This window comes from Quercus suber, unplaced genomic scaffold (assembly GCF_002906115.3).
Source record: "Quercus suber isolate HL8 unplaced genomic scaffold, Cork oak 2.0 scaffold_198, whole genome shotgun sequence".
In the NCBI taxonomy this organism is placed as follows: Eukaryota; Viridiplantae; Streptophyta; class Magnoliopsida; order Fagales; family Fagaceae; genus Quercus; species Quercus suber.
This window is the reverse complement of record NW_027069656.1, coordinates 373,142-387,397: the sequence shown is the minus strand read 5'-3', so window position 1 is coordinate 387,397 and position 14,256 is coordinate 373,142. Positions and strand designations below refer to the sequence as shown.

General features: G+C 32.9%; 1 pseudogene; it reads right to left on the bottom strand.

The window, feature by feature from the left end:
* Nucleotides 1–2,166: 2,166 nt before the first annotated feature.
* Nucleotides 2,167–12,072, bottom strand: LOC136069937 (rhodanese-like domain-containing protein 10; annotated as a pseudogene).
* Between the last annotated feature and the right edge of the window lie 2,184 nt (nt 12,073–14,256).

Below are 14,256 nucleotides of genomic sequence, written 5' to 3'. Positions count from 1 at the left end.
TCTAATAATCTTCCGTTGATGATTAAAAATTCCTTAACTATTCAATATCTTCTCACAAATAATATCAAAAATATCTTCAGCTAGCAATTCCATATCTCTATGCGAATTTAATTAACTGGAGACTAATTACGTACGAATTTTCTGAAAAATCACACTAATCGCGATAAAGCATCTCTACTTTCACTCAACTAATGATGTTTAATTCTAGAACTAAAATAACAAATCACCTCTCGTTCTCATTGCAATTCAATTGATCAAACAATAATTCGTAAAAAAAATATTAAGCATTAAGAATAAGAATTAAACACTCAATCATGGAAATATTAAAAATAAAATAACTCAGAATAAAAATTGTGTGTTCATTGCTAGACTACATCAACGCTCTAGAAAATAAAATTTAGTTCATAATAAAATTGAAAGGAAAACAAATAAAACTTATATTTTTCATCTGAATTGGTTGATCAACATGAAGCTCTCGCCTTTGTGCTCAGATCCTCCTCCTCAGAAAGACTCCCAAAAAATATTCTTCAATGCGGCCCCCCTTGAATTTGCCCTAAAGAGCCTTTAAATAGGTCAAGGAATCCTATTACAAGTTTAATTCTCGTTTGGAGAAAATCCCAGATTTTTAGGCTTCACTTAACTGACGATTTTGGCCTATTTAACTTCAGAATTTGGGCTCTTGGTAAACTACAAAATTGTAGGCCTTTAAGTTAACTTTCCAGCCCAACTTGAATCATCTCGATTGGACGTCTGAGCCGAAAGTTATGCCAAAAATACTAACTGATATGCGGGTTGGAATCCTAATCCGAATTGGACTTAAATTTAATTGGGTTGGTATTCTCTTAAATTCATGCCTGGCTGGATGTAAGTTGGCTTGATTCAATTGGCTTAGCCCCACTTTGCATGTAAAGCCCTTTTGATTTCATGTGTTTTTGTGGGCAGGCCGAATCTTGCTAATGGTCATACGGCTATTGTTGGGCAACATATGAAATAAATGTGCTGCTGAATAAATGGGTCAAACATCAAGAAATCTCCCAAGTTGAAGTGCAGATTGAGGCCCATTGAAATAAAACACTCTTCAAGTCAACTGATTTGCATCCACAAGATGTGGATTAATCTGAAATCTTCTCAATCTTTCAAAGCACAAATGAATAGATAAATATAAATAAAAAATCAAATCAAATCAAAAGAAATAAAGGAAAACTAACAATTTTAATAAATAAGAGAATAGTAAAAATCATGTAAAAATTACACTTATCAGTCACCAACTATCACAATATATCACCGTACAAATCTAGCCATCTGCCAAATTGGTCGACAAAGTCAAAAAACCTATAACAAAAGGGAGTGTATATCATGAGACTACCATTTCGTAGTATGCAAGACTCACAAGCGTAAAACCCACATATGTTGTGAGCAACAAATCTTATAAGATCGTCTCATAAGATACATTTTACTTACCGACCTTGACCCTTCTGAATCCATTGCCATCATCACAGTGATGAACCTTTGCTCAAAAACCCTCTGAACCTATACCTTCATCCCAAATCCAAACCAGACACCAAACCCTGTATAACCAACAAGTTTATACCCAAAAAAAAAAAAACTGGTAGCACGGTTTATGTACATGACACGTGGAGCAATGTCACAAAGTAAAGATATAAAAAGAAGAATGATAAAGAAAAAGAGATCCTAAAGACGAGACTGATCAGAATTTGTATTTGTTATCCTTAGCTAGTTAGTTAAGTCATGGCGTTAAGGAGTAGTGTAGCAGTTAGATCGACCATTGTATTGAACAATTGAGTGGGATCTCTTGCAGAGTTTGTCAAGTCTGCTTGAGCATCTTTAACGAAATGTAGCTGTAGGGGATATTTGGCAAATCACATAGTTGATTGTTGAATAAAAAATGAAACGAAATACATTTGAACTGATTATATTTTGTGTCCCATCTGTTTATATGCATACTGAATAAAAAATAAAATAAACTCATTCTGTTGATTGATTTTGTTTAAAACCGTGTTCATTGCTTGACCCACTTGTCTTGTTTGATCCTTAATACATGTGTAGTAAATGAAATTACCAAAAAAAGAAAAAGAAAAAAGATCTTGAATTCATGGGACCCTTCAGTCTGATTGCTCAACGCCAATCATTGCTTGCAGTTGCAGCTAATTTAATGTAACAAAAAGTTGAGCCCCAAAGTACAGCAAAATCAAAGGTCAATTACTTTTACCCACACTCTGTAAGAAAATGAGCAATTGAAGGAAATAGTATGATGCACCCCCTATTGTTGCATACTGCAACTTTTCAGTCCCTTCTACTTCAGGGAAATCTTCATCTCCCGAGCGATTGAATCCCCCAGCCAACCACCCCAAGTTCTTGTATCCTCCTTCATATAACTTTGTAGCTGCCATAATGGACCTGAAATTACAACAACAAAATCAAGAAATTGCTAATTAAATTATCAAGCTATAGTGCTTAATTTCTGGGCCTGTTGAACAGAACATTATGGCCTTCATTTTTACTTGAAATGGATAGAGTTTCACAATTGAAATTTTTATTTTTCTAAATTTGACAGTAAAGAAGCATGGACACTTTAAAGCTCGGAACATAATCCTCTCTGTTTCACTTAAAATGGAGAGAATTCATTTCACGGATAAGATTTTATTTCCTAGATTTAAATATATACAAAATGTCACATCATTTAAAATTTGAAAAGATATACTTTTAAATTTGTAATATTTAATCTAAACTATGAAATGAATCAATTTCAATGGAGAAGATTCTAACACTTAAAATTGTTTTTGTCCCAAACACACCAAAGTACCTTATCTTCATGTGTATCCCCATTATATTAAAAGAAGAAAAAAAATTTATTTAAAAAAATTTCTTTCATTCTAATTATATTTTCAAAGATTTTGATCGTTGCTATTTATTTTAAAAACTTAAAATAATCACTATATATATATATATGTATGTATATATATATTCTGATACTGTCAGAATCTCCAAATTTTGAAATGCCCTACCTTGTTCAAAGTTTTCCTTCCACAAAAGCATCAACTTGGGCATTTTATATAGATGCAACTCTGTCAAATGTTCAACCGTCCCAGCATATTGTCCTTCGTTATCGAAGAAAAGATTAGTGACGGAAGGAGACTTAAGATAGCGTAATCCTTCAACAAATACCGAAGGGACTGCTATCAATTTATCATCTCTGCCGTATAATCTGAGAACTTCTAGTTTGCAAAAGAACTCTCCAAAAAGTCGACCATTTGTTTGATTCATGGTTTCATACCAATCCAAATCCAATTCACATAGGGCTTGTTATTAGGCTTCTAATGATGAAAGCTTGAACCTTGAGCTATTTGACCAAAGCTGACAAATGCTACATTGTTGGAGTCACAATGTTATTTGACCAAAGCTTGAACCTTGAGCTATTTGACCAGTCGGGTTCAAACAAGATCAAACACAAAACCATACTCCACATAGCACATAGCCCAAACATCAATCATGCCAGAAAATTGGTGGGCTTCTATATTACTGGCTAGAGGTTGTCTTTGAAGGGGCCAATGTTTATTTATTATGATTGAAACCGTTATCTTTAAAGTATTCGCCACTCACAAATTGAGCGAAACAGAATTGGATTCTGATTGAATTTGCAAATCTATATATATTCATAACATTGCTTTTGTTTGTTAGTCTTATATTTCCCAACAAGAAATCTGTGCTAAATCTCCTCTGGACTAGACTTGATTTTTTGTTTCCCTCTGTTGTGGGGAAATACATAATATTTTAGATTTAATGAATTTGCTTTGTTACTCACAAAATTGAGCCAAACTGAAAAGGATCCTGATTGAATAATCAAATTTATTACATATTCATGCCATTGCTTTTGTTTGTTATTCTTCTATTTCCCAATAATAAAAAGTATGTGCTAAAAGCCTAAAACTCCACTGGACTAGGCTTGAAATTTTTTGTTTCCCTATGTTTTTGACAGATACATGCTATTCTAGATGAGATGGTTTTGGAGGCATAGAAACAAGTTCTGCAGAACTTATGATGGTTGTTGAACAGATATCAAAGTGCTCTCTCTCCTTCTCCACACGCACTTTTTTGTTTTTTTGCACGACTGCTTCTGAAAATGCATAACTATTACTGATGAAAGGTCCGTTTACGCTTTACACACAATGCAAGTCAGAAAGTGCCTCCAATACCATCACCCTTGTCTCGAAATCAGCTTGTGGTGGTTGGAGTCAATGGCATGTGGCTTTTATGTGACCATTGCTTTTTGGATCTTATCTGTTTGACTTGTAATTGTTCTGTTCTGCAGAACTTATGATGGTTGTTGAACAGATATCAAAGTGCTCTCTCTCCTTCTCCACACGCACTTTTTTGTTTTTTTGCACGACTGCTTCTGAAAATGCATAACTATTACTGATGAAAGGTCCGTTTACGCTTTACACACAATGCAAGTCAGAAAGTGCCTCCAATACCATCACCCTTGTCTCGAAATCAGCTTGTGGTGGTTGGAGTCAATGGCATGTGGCTTTTATGTGACCATTGCTTTTTGGATCTTATCTGTTTGACTTGTAATTGTTCGAATGTTTTGGTAGTTGCTATTGGAGAAGTAAAAAACCCACAAGATAATAACAGAAAAATAAGCATTAATTTCTTCAAGAGTTGCTGTTATGACAGAAATTTGAGGGATTGGTGGTCGTATGGCAGAAATTTGAGACAGTGGTGGAAACTAATTTGGTTCTCAGTTGCAATTCCTAGACATGCCTTTATCAATTGGTTTGCTATTACGAATAGATTGGCTACCGAGATATATTACTCAAATGGGGCTACAAAGGTGACTCTCTGCGTTTATTGCAGGCTCCTTATGTGTGAGTCCTCCAAAAGAATCTGGAAAGAAGTTATGAAGAGGTGCTAATTAGGAAGCCTGAGTTTGAGATGGTCCAGACTTGTTGAATGGGGTTTGCATGATCTGAAGGGGAAAATTGAGAAGTTGTGTAAACTAGTATGGGGTTTGTTGTATATCATGTTTTGCATCGAAGTAATGCTAGGATATTTGAGGCCGACTCAAGAATGAGGAAAGTGAAATACAAGCCATTGAGGTCAAGTCTCAATCGGTAACCAAAGTGCCATGTTGTTATTCGAAGATGCCTCTATTTGTACTTGGCAAGTAAACTAAAATCGTTATTTGAATATTTTCACTGTGGTTAATTTATTTAAATTAAATCAAAATGCAAGACTATAAGTCATGCTTATTGTTCCTAAGAGTAAGACTTCGTTAACTTAGTTTGCATTTTTAGTGTTGTGTAATTATTGGTTTTACCGTTATTGAACAATGTGTTTAAGCTTTATGTGTGTGGTTTTCGTTGTGTTAAAAAATGTAGGATGATTGGTGAAATTGGATTGAAACAATTTGAATTCTTACACTCTGCTGAATCTCTCACTATCAGTATCACCCCAATTCGTTGGTCAGTGATCACTAATAACTAATAATAGGAAGACCTTGTGGCGGCCAACATTCAAAGACAGAGGGCAGGAGACAATGATCGAGCAAAGGGTAGTTTGAGTGGTGCTGGTAATTGGTGGCAGTGGGGTTTAATTTAGTGATCAAGATAGATGGTATTGACATCATAGAAGAGATAAAAGGACTATCAGTGGTGGGATGAAAGCTCATGCTGTGGGGTTGTTTGATTCACTTATTTATTTAGAATATGTATTTGAACATTTTTCTAACATCAACAGTGAGTATAGTGCTTTTTAGGACACTTGAATTATAGGCTAGCTCAATAGACTTGAAAGATGTGTCATAAACTTAGAGGTCTCAAGTTTCATTTACAACACTATCGGGACATATTTTTGGGGGGTATTTGTTAGGTTAAAAATGGAATAATTTAGACAAAGAATTGTAATATTCAATCATTTTATTTATTTTTTTCCTTTTGGTTTTGAGGCATTTTACACTATCATTTTCTACAACAAAATTTAAATATATAAACAATTAATCATAGTTAGCTCAAAATCCATACCGAATTTCTTTTAGGTTGCCACCTAACAAATTTTGATAATTGTTTTTGTTTATTTACTTTATTAGTTTGAAACCTTTGTTTTTGTCTAGCTTTGTTAGTATAAAAACTTAAATGTGGTTTGTAATTATTTAGATGACTAGATTTGTTATTATAAAAACTTAATTGTGGCTTATAATTATTTAGATGACGACAGAACTTAGAAAAAGATTTGTGAGTTCTGTGTTATTAATGTGGCAGATTTGGGATTGTAAATTCAAACTAATCGTAGAATGACCTGAATTTAGTTTTGGTGACAAGTTTTTCTGTACTGATTTGACTTCTAAGACGAGTCTCTATAGAGATGAATTCAATATTCTGAAACCATGTCCGTTGAAGTAAATTTTGTGTATCATGAACCATGTACCTGCATATTCCCAAATTATAAGCAAATTCAACTCCCGAGTAGGAGCAAAACTACTTTGAAATTGATGAAAGTTAACCCTTTGCGATGCAAAAGAAAAACAAAATCTGTGATGCATCATTTGATGACAAAGTTGGAGGCATTTCGTTGCTATAACAAGTTAATGTTGTGCATTCACAATCAAAGAAAATACATCCAAGACGCACTGCCAAACCTTAATTAGAAAGCAAAATTAATGCAAAAACTTGTGTGCAGTAGACAACTAAAAGGACAATCTGATCACCACACTTCTGAAGGTACACTCAATTGTTACAGAATTCATATTGGAGATAATTGTACCAAAACATATATAATTTCACTTTATTAAAGCATCAACTGCAATTTAAAAGGAAAAATAAAAGAATTTGAATTTTTTTCCTTTCATCATGGCTATGCACAAATGTTCTTGCATACTAAAAAAGCAATGCCCTACTTCTCACAATCTGAAGATTCTGAACAAAAAAAATTTAAGCACCTACTTCAATCATATAAATATGATGGCCTTCAACTCCGTGATAACTGCTCAAAACCAAAAAATAGTTTGCATGGAGAGGATCAGAATAAGGATATACATTCAAATCCAAATGTTTTTTGTGAGTAAAAGGTTAAATAAATAACAATGTGATGGGACTAACATTCAAATTATTTAAAACTTTCAAACTTCATGCTTCTTGAGACAAATTGAAATGCTATTCAAACTTCATGCTTGGGTTGCTGCTCGAACTTCACTGGGAGGGGAGGAACTGGTGTTGGCCATGGTTGTTGCTTAAGTAGGAAGACAGATTTCGCTTTGTCAACTAAGGGTTCCCTATTTCGTAGTTGGATGACAATTTTCAGTACCATCGTTTGCAAGTTGCACATAACAATGTTATTGTGGAATTTGAAGAAGAGAATTTTGTCATCACTTGGGTGAAAAGCAGGCAACAACATGAGCGGTGATGAAGACTCCTTCGCTATCTTAACAAGATTGGGATGTTCTGTAACCATGTTCTTAAAATAAACTTTGTGTTTCTGGCACTATTTACCTCCATTATCATAATCCTCGAGTTCCCAAATAGAAAAATTGTTAGCGTTGTGACAGGTGGGATGTTCTTGCCTGAGAAAATGAGGAGTGTAAATTAGACTCCAATTTAATATTTAATTTTTTTTTTCTCAGCTTTGGCATATATATATATATATATATATAAAGCAAAAATACACTTTAATTTTGGTCCTTATATTGATTTTGCTATTATTGTAGTCCCTAAAATAAGAAAATCAATTCTATTTTGGTCCTGCTGTCAACTGACCACTAAAAAAAGTCTTACGTGGCGAACAGATTGCATAGATGCCATGTTAGATGTTGACGTAACTGATAAAATAATAATAAAAATACATGCCAGCATCCATGTCAGTATTTTAATAAATAAAAAAAAGCCACCTCAGAAAATTAAAAAACAAATAATGAAATAGTTTTTTTTTTTTTTAAACCGTAGATCTTTCTTTTTTTTTCGCTTTTCATTATTTTTCGAATGAACATTTTTCTTCTACTTTCCCTAAATATGAACTTCATGCTTCATGTTCTTCCCCAAATCAAGACAAACCCAACCAGCCAACCCACTCATAATTAATCTCAATACAGAAAATTCTAACAACCCCATAAATCCAACAAGTTCGAAATTTTATTGGGAAACAAACACAGAAGAAGCCCAAAAACATACAAATTCACATTAAAACAAACACAAAACCAAACTCACTGAGACCCAAACCTATAAACATGAAATCAAGACCCATAACCACATCGATCTCCACCTCCATTACTGACCACCCACCCCCACAGAAACCTAGAAAAACCTAGCCACCTCTAACGAAACTTGTAAACACGAATCCAAGACCCATAGCCACACCAATCTCCACGACCACAACCCACCCCAACGGAAACCCAGAAAAACCCAATTAAACCCACTACCACCATCGCCGAAAAAACCCAACCCCACAGAAACCCAGAAAAACCCAATCAAACCCACTACCACCATCGTCGATCAAACAAGAGAGAGGGAGAGAGAGTAACCAGCTGATGGCAACAGCGATGGTTGAAGATTCGAGCTTCGAGGATGATCAACAGCGATGGTTGAAGATTTGAGCTTCGAGGATTCAAGATTCAAGCTTTGAGGATGGCAACACCGATGACATCGTCAACACCAAGATTCGCATCCTCTCTCTCTCTCTCTCTCTCTCTCTTCAGCAATACTATGAAAACTAAAGTAAGCCTCTAGATCCATTTGTTCTCATATTTTTTAATTTTTAATTTATCTATGCATTATAACCGTTTATTTATTTATATTGGTATGATCGAGTTATGAAAAACAAGTTTTAGTTTTTATATCTGTTTTAATTTTAATGTAAAGCTCTATTTTTCAAAAAATATATATATATATATATATACACGCGCGCGTGCACACACACTCATATATATATATATATATGATTTTTGATTTATTTGTGGATTTCTTTGATAGGGTAGATTTTTGGATTTTTTTTTTTTCGTTAATTCCAATTTTCCATTGATGTGCTAATACACTAGAATTATATAATACTGGAAGAGGCGACCTTTTTATTGGGTCTACCATGTAAAAGAAGATTTTATTTACAACAGCTGTGGGTGTCTTGTCTGCCCCTTTTTATTTGAGATCATAAACAACAAAGAAATCTTCCAAGCACAAATCGTCCATAAAGGCACATTGAAGCAATTCATTAATAACAAAACTAAAGGAATAATGTAAAAGGGCACCAATTGACTCGTTGAACATCTAGTTTGAATTTTTAAACCCTTAAAAATTAGGGAAATCGTGAAATTGATGATCCTATATCTCACTGTTGTGGAAAATAATGTTTGCATGCCAAGTGATTGATTTCAATATATTTTTTAAAAAAAATTTGCAGAAAAAATTAATTAAAAAAATTCTTAATTTAATTTGAACTCCCCCTCTCTCTCAATTGTTTTCCTCTTTTTTCTAGTCGTCACTAACTATCACAATATATCACCATACAAATCCGGCCATCTGCCAAATTGGCCCACAAAGTCAAAAAAACCTATCACAAAAGAGAGGGTATATTAGGAAACCACCATTTCGTAGCATGCGAGACTCACATATGTTGTGAGTAACAAATCTTATAAAATAATCTCATAAGATTTTTTTACTTATCACATATAAGTTGAAAAACCTACCAAAACCGACCTTATTGACCCTTTTTGAATCCATTGCCATCATCGCAGTGATGAACCTTTGCTCAAAAACCCTATGAACCTATACCTCCATCCCAAATCCAAACCAGACACCAAACCCCGTATAACCAACAAGTTTATACAAAAATAAATAAATAAATAAATAATAATAACAATTGAAACTGCCAGCATGGTTTATGTACATGACACGTGGAGCAATTTCACAAAGTAAAGATATAAAAAAAGAATGATAAAGAAAAAGAGATCCTAAAGACGAGACTGATCAGAATTTGTATTTGTTATCCTTCGCTAGTTAGCTTAGTCATAGCGGTAAGGAGTAGTGTAGCAGTTAGATCGACCATTATATTGAACAATTGAGTGGGATCTCTTGCAGAGTTTGTCAAGTCTGCTTGAGCATCTTTATCGAAATGTAGCTGTAGGGGATATTTAGTAAATCACATAGTTGATTGTTGAATAAAAAATGAAACGAAATACATTTGAACTGATTTTATTTTGTGTCCCATCTGTTTATATGCATACTGAATAAAAAATAAAATAAACTCATTCTGTTGATTGATTTTGTTTAAAACCGTGTTCATTGTTTGACCCTCGTCTTATTTGATCCTTAATACATGTGTAGTAAATGAAATTACAAAAAAAAAAAGATCGTGAATTCATGGGACCCTTCAGTCTGATTGCTCAAAGCCAATCATTGCTTGCAGCTAGTTTAATATAACAAAAAGTTGAGCCCCAAAGTATAGCAAAATCAAAGGTCAATTACTTTTACCCACACGTAAGAAAATGAGCAATTGAAGGAAATAGTATGATGCACCCCCTATTGTTGCATACTGCAACTTTTCAGTCCCTTCTACTTCAGGGAAATCTTCATCTCCCGAGCGATTGAATCCCCCAGCCAACCACCCCAAGTTCTTGTATCCTCCTTCATATAACTTTGTAGCTGCCATAATGGACCTGAAATAACAACAAAATCAAGAAATTGCTAATTAAATTATCAAGCTATAGTGCTTAATTTCTTGGCCCATTGAACAGAACATTATGGCCTTCATTTTTACTTGAAATGGATAGAGTTTCACAATTGAAATTTTTATTTTTCTAAATTTGACAATAAAGAAGCATGGACACTTTAAAGCTTGGAACATAATCCTCTCTGTTTCACTTAAAATAGAGAGAATTCATTTCACAGATAAGATTTTATTTCCTAGATTTAAATGTATACAAAATGTCACATCATTTAAAATTTGAAAAGATATATTTTTAAATTTGTAATATTTAATCTAAACTATGAAATGAATCAATTTCAATGGAGAAGATTCTAACACTTAAAATTGTTTTTGTCCCAAACACACCAAAGTACCTTATCTTCATGTGTATCCCATTATATTAATAGAAGAAAAAAATTATTTAAAATGATTTCTTTGATTCTAATTATATTTTCAAAGATTTTGATCGTTGCTATTTATTTTAAAAACTTAAAATAATCACTATATATATATATATATATGTATGTATGTATGTATGTATTCCAATTTTGTTCTAATTTTTCAAAAATTGATGTATACTATTGTGTGACTTGTGTTAATGTTTGTGTCCATGCTTTATTTGTTTGACAATGCATAAGATCTCATGAATGCACCTTAGATTTATAATATTTGATCTAATTATTAATTAACTATGAATTGGATTCATTCTCCAAAAAAAAAAAAAAAAACTGTGAATTGGATCGATTTTAAATAGAGAGATCATTCAATATAAATGCATGACAATTTATTACAATCCATGCCCAGCTAGCGACTTCAGCCTTGAATATGAAAATGAAATTCTCACCTTAGCCCTTGACCACAAGCTACAAGAAGTTTAGAGTCCTTATTAGGAACAACCTCCTCTACTCGCAACAAGAAATCAGGATTCATGGTAGTGAAATATTGGCCAGTCCATAGCCCAATGTAGCCAAAAATGGCTATTGTCCTTGTCCTCAATAAACAGTGGAACATACAGTGACCCCTTCACACGACCCTTCTGTGTCTCCCAAACGGGTCTGATGTCCAGGAGTGTGAAGCCATCGGAATTAATGGCTGCCACTGCTTCCTTCGTCTGTATGGCCCTGATGGCTTGGGACTGTATGAGATGCCGGTCATTATTGCTGCCGGACGCTGCATTGACTTGAAGTGTTGGTCTTCTTTTGGTGGTGGGAAGGGGTGGCTTAGGTTGTTTCTCATGCTTTGAATTGAACGTGGATATGTGGTACAGTTGGATTGCCATCTCTCTCTCTCTCTCTTATCCTGAACTGGAAATCGGTGTTATTGATATTTGTGCAGTGAATTAATCCAATGATCCCTTTATTTTGAGCTATTTCTAACTTCTAAGCAACAAGCATCGAGTCAGGGGTTCGACCCCTGGATAGAGACATGAGTGAGCTTTTTTAATTTTTATTTATTTTTAATAAAATAGATAGGTTAGGATTTAAAACTTATGGTATCCATTTTTATGATAAACTAGTCATAAATTTACACGATACAACTTATAAGTATTACCTTCTCAAAAAAAAAAAAAAAACTTATAAGTATTAGTCCCAAAATCTTTTTAAAAATGATAAGATTACTTTCTACTTATAAAAAAAATGCATAACAAAGTATAATTGATATAATATATTAGATTTTTAAATTAAGTTATCTATATTTTTTATTTGAAAGTGTTTTAAAATTTGTAAGTTTTTTTTTGAGGAAATATAATACATTTTATATTCAATTATTATATAAAGCGAGATATTTTATAAATAATGTAATGTGAGGTTGGAATTTGTTTCTATTGTTTTTTATAAAGAATTCATCCTCTAAAATGACCCGAATTGGATTGAAGTGGACCAAATGGACTAAACAGATCGATGTGGACCAAATTGAAGTGGACTGCATTAGATCGTATGAACCGAATTAGACTAAATTGGACTGAATTGCAGAGAAGTGGATCAAAATAGACTGAAATGAACCGAATTAGACTGACATGGACTGAATTGACCTAATTTGACCAAATTTGACCAAATTAAACTGAATTGGACCATATGGACCGAATTAGACCAAAGTGGACCGAATTGGAGCAAAAGAACCAAAATGCTAAACTGACATGACTCAATAGGAGTGTAGCAAAAATATATAAATATAGATGATAGGATTTCAAATTTGTGGCATTTGTTCCAAAATTACTGCTTTATACCATTAAGTCAATACACATGCTTTATGATAATTACTCATTTTCATTAGGTCAAGACATCAATTTTTTTGTAAGCAAGTTTTTAATCTAATTTCTTTATATGATGATAAGAAACTTTATTATTTAAGCTAATTGAAATTCACATGAGAGAGCTATTTCTAAACATGACATTATATAATGTTTAGTAAACAATCACATAGTGTGAAATGTGAATGTCTAGTTCAACCCTCGCAATAGTTGATGAAATTTTTGGTTCTTGAATAGAGAACTTAGAAGTGAAGATAGAATTTCTGTATCAAAAAAAGAAGTTAAGATAGAATTTCATTAAGAAACTTCTCTTAACTTTTATAAATCTATAATGACTTTATTAATGAGAATAAGGGAGTTACAAAATATCTAAAAAGAAATAATAGCAACTGCATCACTCATTTTATATTTGACAATATCATTCCAGAAATGTGTCAGGGCTAGAATCGCTAGATAATAAAAATCCTGTAGTCTCACTAATTGTCTGGCAAATTCAGCCACACATATCTTTATAGATCTAGCTAGCAAGTAATGGTAGGAAAAAAAAAAAAAATTGAACTCCAAACATAAATAATTGAGAGAGCTAGTGTAAAATGTTCCGATAGTGGTTGTTTGATTCACTTATTTATTAGAATATGTATTTGAACATTTTTCTAACATCAACAATGAATATAGTGTTTTTGGGAACTTGTATGGTAGGCAAAATGGAATTGAAAAATGTGTTATAAATTTGGAGGTTTCAAGTTCCATTTACAACACTATGGTCACATATTTTTCGGGGTGATTCATGGTTAAAAAGTAAAATAGTTTGGCCAAATAATGTAATATTCAATCTTATTAAAAAAAATAATTAAAAAAAAAAAAAAAAAACATAACTTTTGGTTTTGGGGTCATTGTACACTTACCATTTTCTACTACTAAATTTAAATGTATCAATAATCATGGTTAGCTTAAAATCCATTCGGAATTTCTTTTATTAGATTGCCACCAAACAACTTGACTCAGTTTGTTTCATTATAAAATGCTTTCTAACATTAAAGCATTTGAATTGTTGGCCTTCCTAGACTTGTTCTTGCATTCTCAATGGACAATGCACTACTTCCAATAAAATGCTCTTCCTTAAAAGATGGGAATCGAAATAAAGATATAATTTTCAATCCAAATGTTTTTTTTACTGTTGAGTAAGGAAAGATTAACAGCTTATTTAATTGAAGTTGAAAAATTTTGTTGAAAGTATTGTTAATAAATGTAAAAGTGCTGAAAGTATTATAGGTAAAGGTAAAAGTTAACAAAAATAATACAATGAGACTCGTAAATAG